General features: G+C 34.6%; 1 protein-coding gene across 1 annotated transcript in view; it reads right to left on the bottom strand.

The window, feature by feature from the left end:
• SPON1 (spondin 1) overlaps positions 1-13,652 on the bottom strand; it is a 192,171-nt gene that overhangs the window by 11,235 nt on the left and 167,284 nt on the right. The gene's annotated exons all lie outside the window — the stretch shown is intronic.

The raw sequence follows: 13,652 nt of genomic DNA on the forward strand, positions 1-13,652 counted from the left end.
AATACATTGTTTTAAGAGCATATAAAGACCATGTTTAATTTTCATTTAAAGTTTTTTTACAATGTTATTTGTCTTCTCTTTTTTTGCATTAGATAGCTGTATATCTTAATATATATATAATGCATATGCATTGTCCTTCTCTAGTCATAAGGAGATTATTCTTCCTGTAAATGCTTGCCTCACTGTAAAAATGTGGCATTTTGTTTGTGTATTCTTTCTGGCTCATAGCATTCTCAGCACTTTAGAAAAAGCAGAACAGCCCAAAGACAATGATTTTGAGTAGTTACCACACAGCTTTAAATATTATATGTCTAAGTTAGTGTATCTAGTTCCCCTTCAAGAGGCATGTTGCAGAAGTATGTGTTTACTAATGGGAAAAATGTTCTGGCCACTGCTGTTCCAGAGTCTTTAGAAGTTGTTCTTACTGTGTAAATTATCTTAAATTGAATTAAAGGCTCTGAGTAGGAGAGTTTCTAAGTGTTTGATGACATAAATCCTGCCTTTCCCAGAAAGAGATGCAAATGCCTTTTTTTTTCATGACAGATAGAACTCTGGTTTCAATGGAACAATTTGTCTAATGTAAAGTAATAAAATAATGAATGATGGTATCAACTTCACTGTGTAAATACAGTATCCTGATATATTTGTCAAGTACATAGCAGTGATTACTGTTAAAAAGCCTGCTGATTTCAATTAACTAAAGGATTTACTGCGTTATAAAGGTTTCTAAGAATTCCCTATAGGAATTTTGTATTTAAAACTGTACATGACAAAAATAGCAGAGATGTGTGTTTCTATACCTGATCTTTAGCTTAAGAATATGTCTAATATGGATTTTTCAGAATGGAGACACAAATCAGCTCTTTCAGGGGAAACACAAGTGCAGTGTGGAACCGCTCAGTACTGCGTCTGGCACCTGAGCTGCTACACTGTTAGTTGGTATGTATTGCGTGACATTATATTTCAGTGCTCTGTGCACACACACTCTCAGAAAAGACAAGCGAGGCTGACATAATGACACCACTTAAAGGTTGGAAATCACTTGACTACTTTATACACTTTATAATGGAAATCTTTTGTCACCTGTTCTTCTTGTGATAGACATGTGTGATTAAGGCTTTGAATACCTTGTTAAGAAAAGTAAATATTAATCATGTTATTAATACAAATCAAAATTAATTGTGTATTTAAATTATAACTATATCAATATTGAAAATGTGTAAAGGAGCATTTCAGTAGGAGATACTCTTTGCCTACAAGCCTTTGCATGTGTTAAATTCTATCAGTAAACGTGAGCCTCCCATAATTTTCCAATTCTGGAGTACTTCAAAAAAGTTGCCTATCTCTTGCTCCTTCTTTAAGACAGATAGTGAGTTTCATGGCCATTTTACTGTATTTTATCTCATAATTGTTGAACGCAGAAAGGTAAAGATTAATAGAGGATGAATGGAGGCAAGTTTTCTACTCTTCCTTCCTCCACTCTTGTGCAGACACATACACAATGCACGTACACTTTGTGGTGCAGGATAACATTGGGCATTATAATATTTTTGATATGCAAAGTTTAAGAAGCATCTAAAATATATATTATCATAAAATGTATTTGTTGCACTTGCTACTTTTTTCTATTAACTAATTTCTGCATGGATACTTGTAAGCAGTGTGCATACAAATTGGAACCACAACTGTATAATATTGCTTAAAATTCACAGTCCTTTTGGAGTTGCAGTAATATAGAAAGGGAAATGGGCTGATCTAAGGCACAATCAATAATACCTACCTAGGTGCAGGGAGAAGCACTGATTTCGTTTATACAATAAAGATCTTTGGTGTTTGTGTTTTTTTTGTTTGTTTGTTTCAATGTTGGGTATCTCTGCTTTCAATACAAGTATATATTGCTATTTTAAGGCTTTAAATTTAAAAAAAGTGTTCTTCTGCAACAGGTTTGATAATGTTCACAGGAAAATTCTTAAATTTGCAATTAATGTGAATTTGCTGTAAGAGATAAATATATGTCCCCTTTCTTTCCCCTACACATATACTTGCATAAAAACAGTGGCAAATATGTGTGTTGCAAAGCAAATCCTAAATATTAGGTGAGTTCTAGGTGACAACCTTGAAATCCCCAGCAAGCTGGGGAATCTGCTTTCATTGGCTGAAGCAGACAGTACTTTTCCACTATGAGCCTGATGAGCCTGCTGACAATTCCCGTCACATAGTACAGCGTGAAGCAAAGTGCTAGATAGTGTCCTGCATCCTAAAGTTTTCAATTTTCTTTAATCTTTATTCTGTTTTCCTTTTGTTAGCATGATTTGGATCTCTTGTTTTAGGGATGCTATATACTGAGCAATATGAGAAAATGTGCTTTCCCCCACCCCCCTCTCTCCCCTGTGGTGTTTTGGTTTAATTTTGTTTTGTTTGTTTTTTAAGGTCATAAGACCACAAACATGATTTTGCTTTACAAGTTTTTTCCCTAAGTGACAATCTAGATGTTATCACTACTGGGGGTGGAGGGTTAAGAAAGCCTTTGACAAACCAGCAGAAAACCCAACTTGCTGCGAGATACATTTCTGAGTGTTGAATCAATACTGTTGTGTTCTAGTGATATCCTCGTAAAAGGTAATAGAGCACACATAAGGAAGGTGGTTGTGAAGCGTTGCTGGATAGAAATAGTAAAAATATAACATTTTGCAGAATAAAACTTTTAGGTTACTTTTGGCTTAATATTTGACTAGTATAAAAGTAATAGAAGTAGAAACAGGGAGCCCGAGCATGTCGTCTTTGTGTCTATGATACCAACTAACTCAACAAATAAAACCATTTATATGGCTGAGCTTGTACCATTGGCATCAATGTGAATTTTACTACTGGATGCTACAGGTACTTTGTTCATACAAAAAAGCCATGTGTCTCACCCATGCGTAAAGAATTTTCCAGCAACACAAAAACCTATCATATAAGGACAGATTTGAACATGAAGAGCATCTGCATTTCCACTACAAAGTTCAGTGTAGTGCAGAAAAAATCTCTTGCTAGCTGTTAAACTCACCAAGTTGGATACTAGAAGTGATTCCAGCTGTGGCAGCACATATGCAAATAAGTTTTTCAAATCAATTAAAATGATGTATTAGATGCTTTTTAGGCAGCACTGAAGGAAAAGCCAACAGCTTAAAACATCTTCAGAAATATTGAATTTGTACAGTGCTTCATTGTTATCCATGTTCTGACTTCAGTTGCGGGTAAAAAAATAATTTTGTGATTAAGTGGACATATTAGAGACAACAGGAGAGTGTAAAATATTGTTATTTTAGCTGTTTGAAATAAAATTCTTATTCAGGTAACTTTACATATTTTATTCTAGGGAAAAAAGTTCTGATTGATTCCATCGATTTAATAACTTTATGGATTGTATGGTAGTTGGAAATAGCTTAAACCTCTCCAGGTTTCTTCACAGAGCTGTGTTAAAGTATAATCGTCTTAAGCCCATTATTAGAGTCTGGATACAAGATTTATTTGAGTATACCAGGATCTGATCTCGCTTGTGCTAAGGATAATGTGGTAACCTTTTCAGAAAGAAAAAAGCATTGACACAAGAAAAGCCAGTCCAAGTTTGATGACCATTTGAGATGTGAGGTAGTTGAGAATGCTGGGGACCACACTGCCACTCGTTTAGCGTCAGCTCTAAGTGCTGCTGATGATGTGAAAAACATCATGAAAAGTGCATATTTTAAGGAAATAGTAAATGATTTGCCTGTTATAACCCTAGTCAGCAAAGTGGCATCCTTCTTTTTTTAGAGGCAGCACATATACACTTCCCAGGATGAACAATCTATTTACTCATCTTTAGAACTTTTTGCTAGTGATACGAACAACATTATGAGCATGGAAACACATTTCACACCCTTGAACTCCCAACTCTACACCTCCGGCCTACCAGCAGCACCTACGCAACATCTGTTTTACTGAATAAACTTGAAAATCATATCCTGAAAAGTGCACTAGCTTCACAGAAAAGAAAGGAAGAAAATGAAGATCTAAAATTGAATGGAAAGTACTACTCTCCTAGAATACTGCAACTAACAGAGCACATTAGAGGGTATATTTAGATGACATATTATTAAGCGATCCATTTATGAAGTGATGCAAAAGAATTAGGACCATTATATGGACAACAAAGTTTTATGTGCAAATATCAACATCAGAACTTCAGAGTTGCACAAAAGAAGGGGAGAATCCTTCTTAAGTTCTGCTGAAATATAGGGCAGGTAAGCATTTAACCCAATGAATAATTTAAACATGTGCATGTTCCAAAAGAGACAGAAAAAAAGGAAAACTGCAATGAAATGAACACTGAGTCAAAGAAATTTGACTGACATCCTTATGAAAAGGTTGAAAAGCACTTTAATGCCAAGGTGTTATTGTTTCTGCGCACCAAGTCAGAGGAGGTGACAGTAAGAGTCTGGCTATTTTATTTCATGATGAAAGAATACAGAAAGCCACAACAAATTCTTATACATTTACCTTTTGGACTATAAAAAGGCCTGCATAACAACCTTACTTCGCTCTGTGTAAGCTCTTAAAATGTCAATATTGCCTATAACCAGTTAGAAGTATATGTACTTGCATACACAGCTAAGGGATTACATCATTACCACTGACATTAAAACCACTAATCAGAACAAATGCTGTTCTAAAATATCATTAGTCTGAGCATTTTTCTAAAAGCGTTAAAAAAAGAAGGGCTTTTGTGCAGCACATCTTTCAGACATTTTCACATTGTCATCTAAATGTACCTGGAATGCGGCTTTAGATAATGATGATATATTATTCATTAATATACCAGCTATTTGATTTAATTCCTTCAGAATGAGTATACTTTAATGATATAATTAACAAATGTGAACAGGGTTTCCTTGCTGAAAAATATTCTCAGCTATCTCAAGTTCAGACTGCAATTTCTGAAAAATCCTGATATATTTTGGGTGTTCTTTGCAGGCTGTCAGAAACCATTTAGGTGTGTTTATCCCACATGGTACTATCAATATTTATCCTGTTTAGAATAGCTTCACTTTTTAGATCACTTACTGTGCATTTACAATCAAACCATGTTTCAGAAATCCTTTTGCAATGTATTGCATCACTATGTTTTTATCCAGGCCAGTCTAACCACAAAGGTAAAGGACTCTACCTGTGTGAATTCAGGAAACTTCTCTCTTCTTCACTTCTTAGGCTACCAATTGTCTGTCCAGAGTAATTACAGCTATATTTACAAAGGAAATCCTGTGGGATGTTGTAGGAGCACGGTTGCTTTTTATCTTCTTTTCATCTGGGGAATCTACAAAGCCCTGACCATGTCCTGAGGAAGTCATGGAGATCAGTTCTTCAGCCCAGCATAAGAACCATCACAGCCAGAATTCTGATCTTTTCCTCTCCCATTAACTACATCAAATAAACAACATAGACTTACTTATGAGACTGTTTTAGCAATGAACTCTGGTTTGCTATCAATTTAATTTATTCTGAATATTAGATTAAACCAAATATCTCCTTTTAACAAAAATTACTATGAAGGTATTTATTGGATTATCTACAAAATATAGATATCCCTTCAAATTCCTTTCAAAGATTTAAAAATATATTACTAAGCATTTATTTTGCAAGTGTCAAAAGCTCAGAACTGTATTTTACATTTTGCTGGTCCCTGTGTAATCTCTGAAGGTGTCCAACATCTCCCTACCTGTATTAATATGACACACATTCAATTTCATTGAGCATCGATATCCATTTAACCAACATATGCTTTTTGGTGTCTGGAGGTGGGAATCAGAGTAAATGTTTCATTATTATTACATTGATAACAATGCAAAGAGATAACAACTAAAAGTTTGAAATTTTGCATACAGATTTCTGTTCACTAGGAATTTAAATGAAAAATTGTTCCAGTTTCTCAGTGAGTATTTACACAAGAATTAGGAGATAGGATTAGTAAGTAGACATATAATTGCATGAAAATAATGCATACACCATTACTCACAACATTATAAAGGGAAATTATTTTGGCTCATGGAAGGACAACAGATGGTTGGGAAATAATCATAAAACAGTAACTACCAATGGCAGGAACATCTAAGGAAAACAAAAGCAAGGGTAGAATGGGATGAGTAAGTTTGATTTAATTGGATGGCCATTAATTTCCACGAACAATTAGTGTAAAGTTATTGCAGCGACTGTTCTTAGTTAAATCTTTCCTGTGTTTTAATGCTCAACTTTTTTCCTTGCCTAGTGACATTTGAATTTTGAATAGAAAGTAAATGGGAAGTGATAGAAAATGGAACTGCCATATGTGCTTGCTCTGACAAAAAAATGATTGATACCATTTTTTTTTTCTTTTTCAACAAACACATATGTTCTTTCTCACTTTTTGAGGTTGAATTATGAATTTCTTCATGTGGGTGTCAGACCATCTGTCAAACAATGAAGTTTCCCTAAGTCTCAATAATACACATAACACTTAAGACATGATTCTTTTTATAAACATGATGTAGTTTTGTGATTAGGTCTTTCAGTCAACACTTAATAAATGTATATAACCATAAATGCAAAGACTCAGGTAAAACACAGTACAATAGCATGTGACTTCATTCTAGGAGAGGCAGAATTTTGCAGCCTTGTGCTACAATGCAGCATTATTTAGCTTTTTATTTTTCACAGAAAACGGGACTATGTTCTTCATTCAAGTGGGGCTCTGTAGAGCCTTTAAAATGGAGTAACCAAGTTGCAAGGGCAGTGTATGGTGTTGGGTTTACTCATTTTTGTTATTTTACTAAAATATTAGCACAATTAGTAAAATATCATTAGTAAAAAAATTAGTAAAATATTAATAAAATGGAAAGTCATATGATTAAAGCTTTTATCTTATATTCATTATCAAAATACGTACATGTATTTAGAGCTCAGTTACATTCAATCTCAAATTCAGATAAATTATCAAAACTGGTAAAAATGCCAGTCATTTTCTATGGATTTTTAAATGTGTTTTGTCTGAGATTTACTTCAAATAATTCTTCCAGTCTGGGTGAAACAAATATTTCTGCTTTTTTGGATAAAATTAGGGATTTATATTAAAAAAAATATAAAAAAACACTAGGAAGATTTTCAATTTTCAATGTAAAACCATAAATTTACCATTTAGATCCAATTCTTGTGTGAAAGCTTTCATTTTGAAGTCAAAGCCTTTTAACAAAAGAGTTTTGATTAGCTCTGCTGATGCATAAAGTGCTCATTCAACGTAAATTACTCCTGCATACAGCTGGCAGGGGTTTATTGACCCTTCTATGACACCTCCAAAGTCCTTCAAGTTGTACAAGGAGGGATCATCTCACATTTTAGGAAAAATGGTCGTCCTTAAGACAGCACATCACCAGTGTGGAGGAATGATATACCACAGGAAGGAAGAAGCTACCACAGAAGGTTTTCTGATCTAAAATGTAAGAGTTCAACCATTATCCAAATGCAAAGCTGGAGCACTCAGAATTGTTTTGCAGCTCCAGAGAGATTTATGTATTTGCCTTCATGTTATCAGAACTCACAACAAATGACTTTTTCCCTATGTATTATTTTTGTCTATCAGATTGTCCTTTATGCATTGCTTTTTCTGATTAGACCAGGGGTTAAAATTCTTCTATTTTTGACTATATTAAACTTCAGTGGATTAATCCCAGCTATCTATAAAATCATAAAAGGAAAAAAAGAGCTGAGCTAGACTCACCATCATGTTGCCATAGGAACAAGCAACTCTGTCTGGCCTGTTCATTCCTCTCATTTTGTACACAACATCTCCAAACTCTGAAAATGTTTCCTAGTACTATGATGTCATTTTGTTTCCACAAAACTTCATTTACATCTGGATTGACAGATATTGGCTTTTACCCTGTTTTAAGGATAGACAGCACAATGTGACAGTGGGAGATAACAAGAGAGATAAGGATTCCTGAGGAAAAAAAAACAAACCTCCAGAGATTTACAGAAATAAAATTAAAGACACACATGCTGTAGTGGCACTATCAAAATAAAACGTTGCCATGCAAAAATAAAAATATATATTTATAGAACACTATATCTGCGGGTGGGAGGAAGCAACAGAAATCTTTGCAGACTATCATAATCTTCTATTCTTGGGGTGCACGTCATCAAACTACTTAATATGACTTGTAACCATAAGGTTCAAATAGCACACCCATGCTAGTAAAAGATTACACTTAAAACACACAGAGCTACCAGAACATGGTATGTTCATGTTTTTTATGGCTCTCTTTGTAGTACTAGATGATACCATAGAATGCCTAGTAAGTTCTGCAAGAATTTATTGTTACTACTACAGCTTATGACTAAAGAGAGTTTTAAAGAGTCTAAACCCACTTCCTTGTGAGCAATTTACCATGAAACCTGAGGGTATTATTCAAAGACGAAGCATTTTTCTCATCACCACACAACAAACATTGTGAGAAAGAAATTTCCATATAGGACTATGACACAAGATCTAATCTAAAAATTGAGTACATAAATCTGAACAAGACATTTAATTGATGTGCTTAAATTTATTTTACAGATGCTGTATTTTTCTGCCTACTTTTTTTGCCTTTTATTTATTTCCCATAAAAGCTTTTACTTAAAATAAATCAGTTTCTAAGAAAACAGGTTGGAATTTGACCATTTCTTAGTTTTAGGACTTCAATATTTATTTATTTTTTACTTCTTATAAGTAATGTAAGGAAAAATATCACTTATTGTGCAGTCGCAAAAGAATGAATGTTACACATTTATGTCTATGTGTTATATAAACTCAGGTTCTTATTACTTCTTCCAAGAGTAATACTGTTGGCCATGATATAGTGTGCAAATGCCAATTTGTATGTGCTGATTTCCTCCACTTCTTCCAGCTGTTTCACCAAGATAGCTCATTTTTGACTATTACAAATTATTTTGCATTCCAAAAGACTTCAATCCAAAAATGTTTCCTCCATCAGTCTGAGCTCTGCATTCTGATTTTGTTCTCACTGCGTTTCACTGGCTTCCACTATGGCTTTCTCAAAATTTCTGTTCATCCATTTATGCTTTATATGGCATCTCAAATAAGGTCAGTTTTTGAAGAAATAATGAGCTGCCAGATGTTAACAAGTGATCATAGGAATACTGAGATCTCTGTGCATTCATTAAACTTGGTCAGATGTGAATGAGTTTTTATCATTCATTTTTTCCAAAAGATGGTAATACAAGACCTTCACAGGAAAACAGCTATTAGAACATTCTAAACCTAAGTTAACCATTGTATTTTCCTCTAATTTGGTGTGAAAAATTTCAAACTGAATAATTAACACAAAGTGAAATTAAACCAATAGAAAACAAGGTACTGTTTTCAGCATCCTACAAGGTGAACTATAATTGATAATGTTTCCCAAATTTTGCACTTGTTAAAAAAAAATGAATCCATCAATCTAATTCACTTAGACAAGAAAATTATTTGGCATACCCTTTCCCTCTTTTCAGGCAAATCCTGAAATCACTTTCTACTACTCTGTGCCAACAATGAATTGTAATGTGGGTACAACTCATCCCACATGAGCACAGAGGGACAAGTGTATCCAGGTGTTTTTGTTATGATCAGAGGTGCAATTCTGAGGTGAATTTCCCATTGTGCTTTGGTTCATATCCTGTTGCAATCTTAGAGTACAGACCCAATGTCTTTCCCATCACCCGGAGCTTTTCCCCGGGAGCTCCCACTCCCAGCAGCCACCCAAAGCCATCTCCCACCCCCAAAAATGTGTCACTTCCTCAGCACTGTTTCACCCCACAGATCTGCTCCCATGGCTGCATCTTTCTTACATTCTTACCTTCATTGTGAAGACTGTTCATGGTTATAAACACATTCACTATGCAGATTTAATGCTTCTGCCATAGAATTAAAGTAGGGGTTTAAGTTTAGACAAGACATACCTCACACAAAATCTTTTTAAAATATTCCCATACCACCTATTTAAGGCAAAATATGGGCCATACAATACAATATTACAACTTCTATTCTTATAGAAGTGTACCAGTACTTGAAGAGAGCCACTTAGGGACTTAAAAATACTTTCAAGTGTCTCAAAATTTAAATAAACTCATCTGTCAAGGGAAAAGCACATCATAATTCTTCAGCAAAAAACTCATATCTTTTCTTTCAGGATAACAGAGATCCAGTGAGATGTCAAATATAAACCACATTTCACTCATCCCACTTCATTACAATGGCAAGTCACTGAGAATAAATTTGTAACTCAGACAGTTCATCAGCCTATTCCTTGTATGAATTCTTCATACTTTAGCTACTAGCAATTTTAGATCCTTTTATTTTCAATTTTCATCATGACTTTTCATCAATGAGACAGGCTTGTACAAATTTAATTATTTCTTTGCTGGAAGTTTTATTTTCCTGGATGCAGCTGTTATTGAATGAAAATCCCAGTATTGTACTTCAAGTACAGTAATGTTGCTGTTATAATGGCAACGACTGGTTGGGTTTTTATGGCCCACTTCCCAGCCATGTGTTAGCCAAGTACTGTTCCAATACTGTGGTCAAAGATCTGTTGATACTCTAAGCTATTAGCTGCAGTTAACATAAGCTATTTTTACCCCCCAAGAATCCTGTAGATGGTCATTAAGGTTTGCTCCAGGCAACAATTTTACACTATCTTAACATGACAATTATTTAAGTTTTATTTTTTATTAAGTTATTCTTTTTGATCTGTTTGTGCTATCCACTTTACATATAGAGAGACTGTACTCTCACAAATCACAGTTATTCACATGAGGAAGGTCAAATGTAAGAAATTGTCCCACATGCTAAATGAACAGTTACACACTGATGAAATTATTTGCACCTTAGCTTTGGAGTAAATCAGCTAACATTAATGGCATTACCATGCACACCAACAAAAGAATTTATCTGTAGTGTAGATATTAATTGATCTTTTAAAGAAAATAATCTAAAGTTGAGGGAGTATTGAGCTTTGTAATAAAGATCATGTCTCTATGGAGCTTTACAGTACTGTTTTGCTTTTTCTGTAGTATTACTGCTATTAATTTTATAATGCATTCTATATAATGATTCAATCTGTTGAATTATATATTACATATATATTCAATTATATATTATATATAATATGAATCAATATGATTCTGCAAGGGACATACTATTCACAGTTCTCTCATTGTATTAAAGGAAAAAAGAAAAAAGTCTTTAAAAAAAATCTATTGTAGCATGAAACATTATTGGTGTCCAAAATAGCATGGGTTTTTTTTTTTAGAATAGGACTGTGAACCCCACTGTGCACCTTTTGCACTTCAGCTCCCTAAACACAGAGCCACTGAAGTTCCACTATGTCACAAATGCTCTGAAGTCACCAGGTGCACCCCCAGCCTCACAAATAGTCGCCCATGTGACCTATATTATTTTCTTTTAATTAAAATAATGTCCCGGCCCTTCATATGTTTTCACCTTTTTCTCACCAAAAGATTTAACAGCTTCTTGGCTTTATAGTACACTTTTATTTATAACAAGAGGATTAACTACATTCACTTTCTCTTATTAAAAGAAGCATAAAGGTAATGTAACCATATGCCTGTCGTAAGGTGTTCAAAAAGTTAAATGCAGCTATGGAAGGATTTATAAACTTGTAAACAAGAAAATATCTGAGCCATAATCTCTTAAAAGTATGGAGGAAGTGGAAGGTAAATGCAGCATTCAGTTAGCAGAAAACATCTCACAAATGTGCAAGAAAAATAAGCATTATGAGGAATATAAGTATTAGCAGTAAATAATAAGCTTTCTGTATAACCCTCTGCTGACTCTTAGTCACACTAGGTGAAATTATACCTGCATGATTTGTTTTTCAAATCATTAGGTGGAAGTGTTTATAATCAATTTGTATAATCAAATGTTAATCATATACAGTGAATAGATGATTAAAGCGCTATGATATGAGCTTTTCTTATCACTTTGGAGAAAACGATAGATAAAATTTAAGCTATGCCCATTACATCTGGTTAACTGCAGGTCAGTCTGTATTTTGCTGTTCAGAATGCCAGTTAAACCCAAAAACAAGTATCCATGTTCAAACATGTACTCCTTTTAATTCTCATCTGGGTAGCCTGAGGATGTGATTAATTAAGCAACTGAATAATTTACTCATTTCTAATCTATATTTTTATCAATTACATTCTTATATCAGTTATTTATGGGAAGTACATTGCATGGCAGGACAGGGAGTCATTTCAGCATTCATAATGGGACAGCAAGAATTACATCATCTGAAAATGAGCAGCTAGTCTCAGAATTTACTCACCTGGACACCACACAAAACTTGTGTGACTACATAACATTTTGAAAGAAGTAAAGGTACAATTTCACTTCATTTGAAATCATTTAAGTGGATGCATAGGGACCAGAGTGACTGCAAAATTCAGAACTTCTCTATGAAAATTGATTAAAGAAAATTAGTAGGTACTTTTCAATTAATTTTAGTTTGTCTGCTATGAGGAGTTTAGCGTGGTACTTGTGAATAGTTCTATCAACCCTTAATAAGATGCTCTAGGAAGACTAATTCACAGAATTAACTTACAGACATTGTCAGGCCTCTGGTCTCTAGGGCTCTGGGCATTTCATTATTTTTTATCTAAAGCCTCTTTGTTATCAAAGCTGAAAGGTGCATTGATTTGAATCTTCCCCTCTCAGTGCTGATTAATATAGATTTAGCAGAGAACATCATTTGGCACTGCCATTGGCATTCTGAGTTACACACAGCAAACATCTGGCTCTGGAGGAAAAGGGTTTCTGTTGGGGTTCGGTCCATAGGAGCATCCACATGGAACCAGGAGGTGTCAGGAAGTTAATGAGCCACCCAGCACGTCCTTGTGCTGGCATGGAGCATCCCGGGATAACGGCTGTGCAAACAGGTGGGCTCATTTTATAATGACACAACTAAATGGACCGTATTTGGTTATATGGATTTCCTGAGCGGTTAAACAAACACTATCGGCTCAGAATAAGTGCTGTCTGTCCCTACAGAAAGTGTAGCAGTTCTGTAGGAAGGTCACTTAAGGTGCAATTGTAACATATAAGCTTGTACAAGATGGTTTTCTTTTGGTGTGTTTGGACATGCTGGGGACTAATCTGGTCTGAAGGCTGCACAACTGTACCTTCTCTGCTCTTGTTCAGAATGGCCCAGCTGGCTCAGACCTGTGCTGTTGTCACAGATGGTTTCAGCACATACCAACCCTGTCTGAAATGCTTTAATATTTACAATAATTAACTGCAGTGAACCACGTCAAAATTAAAAGATGATACAAGAAAATAAGCAAGTTGTTAACACTAGCTCCGATTTAGCAAAATCAGAGGCAACAAACAAACAGGAAGAAAACAGATTTTTGGTTTTTCACAGGATCACTGATCAGAGCCATGAAACTGCTCTGGGCATCTGTTTCTTCTTCCTCCAAAAGTCTCTGCATGAAGCTCTCCAAACCAGATTACTCCAAAAGTAGGTAGCACAACAAGGTACTGATTTTGAATATAGCCTGTAAATATTTTTAATATAGTGCTTATTAAAGGAAAAATG

The sequence above is a fragment of the Streptopelia decaocto genome (genome assembly GCF_964273445.1).
Source record: "Streptopelia decaocto genome assembly, chromosome: 7".
Taxonomy (NCBI): Eukaryota; Metazoa; Chordata; class Aves; order Columbiformes; family Columbidae; genus Streptopelia; species Streptopelia decaocto.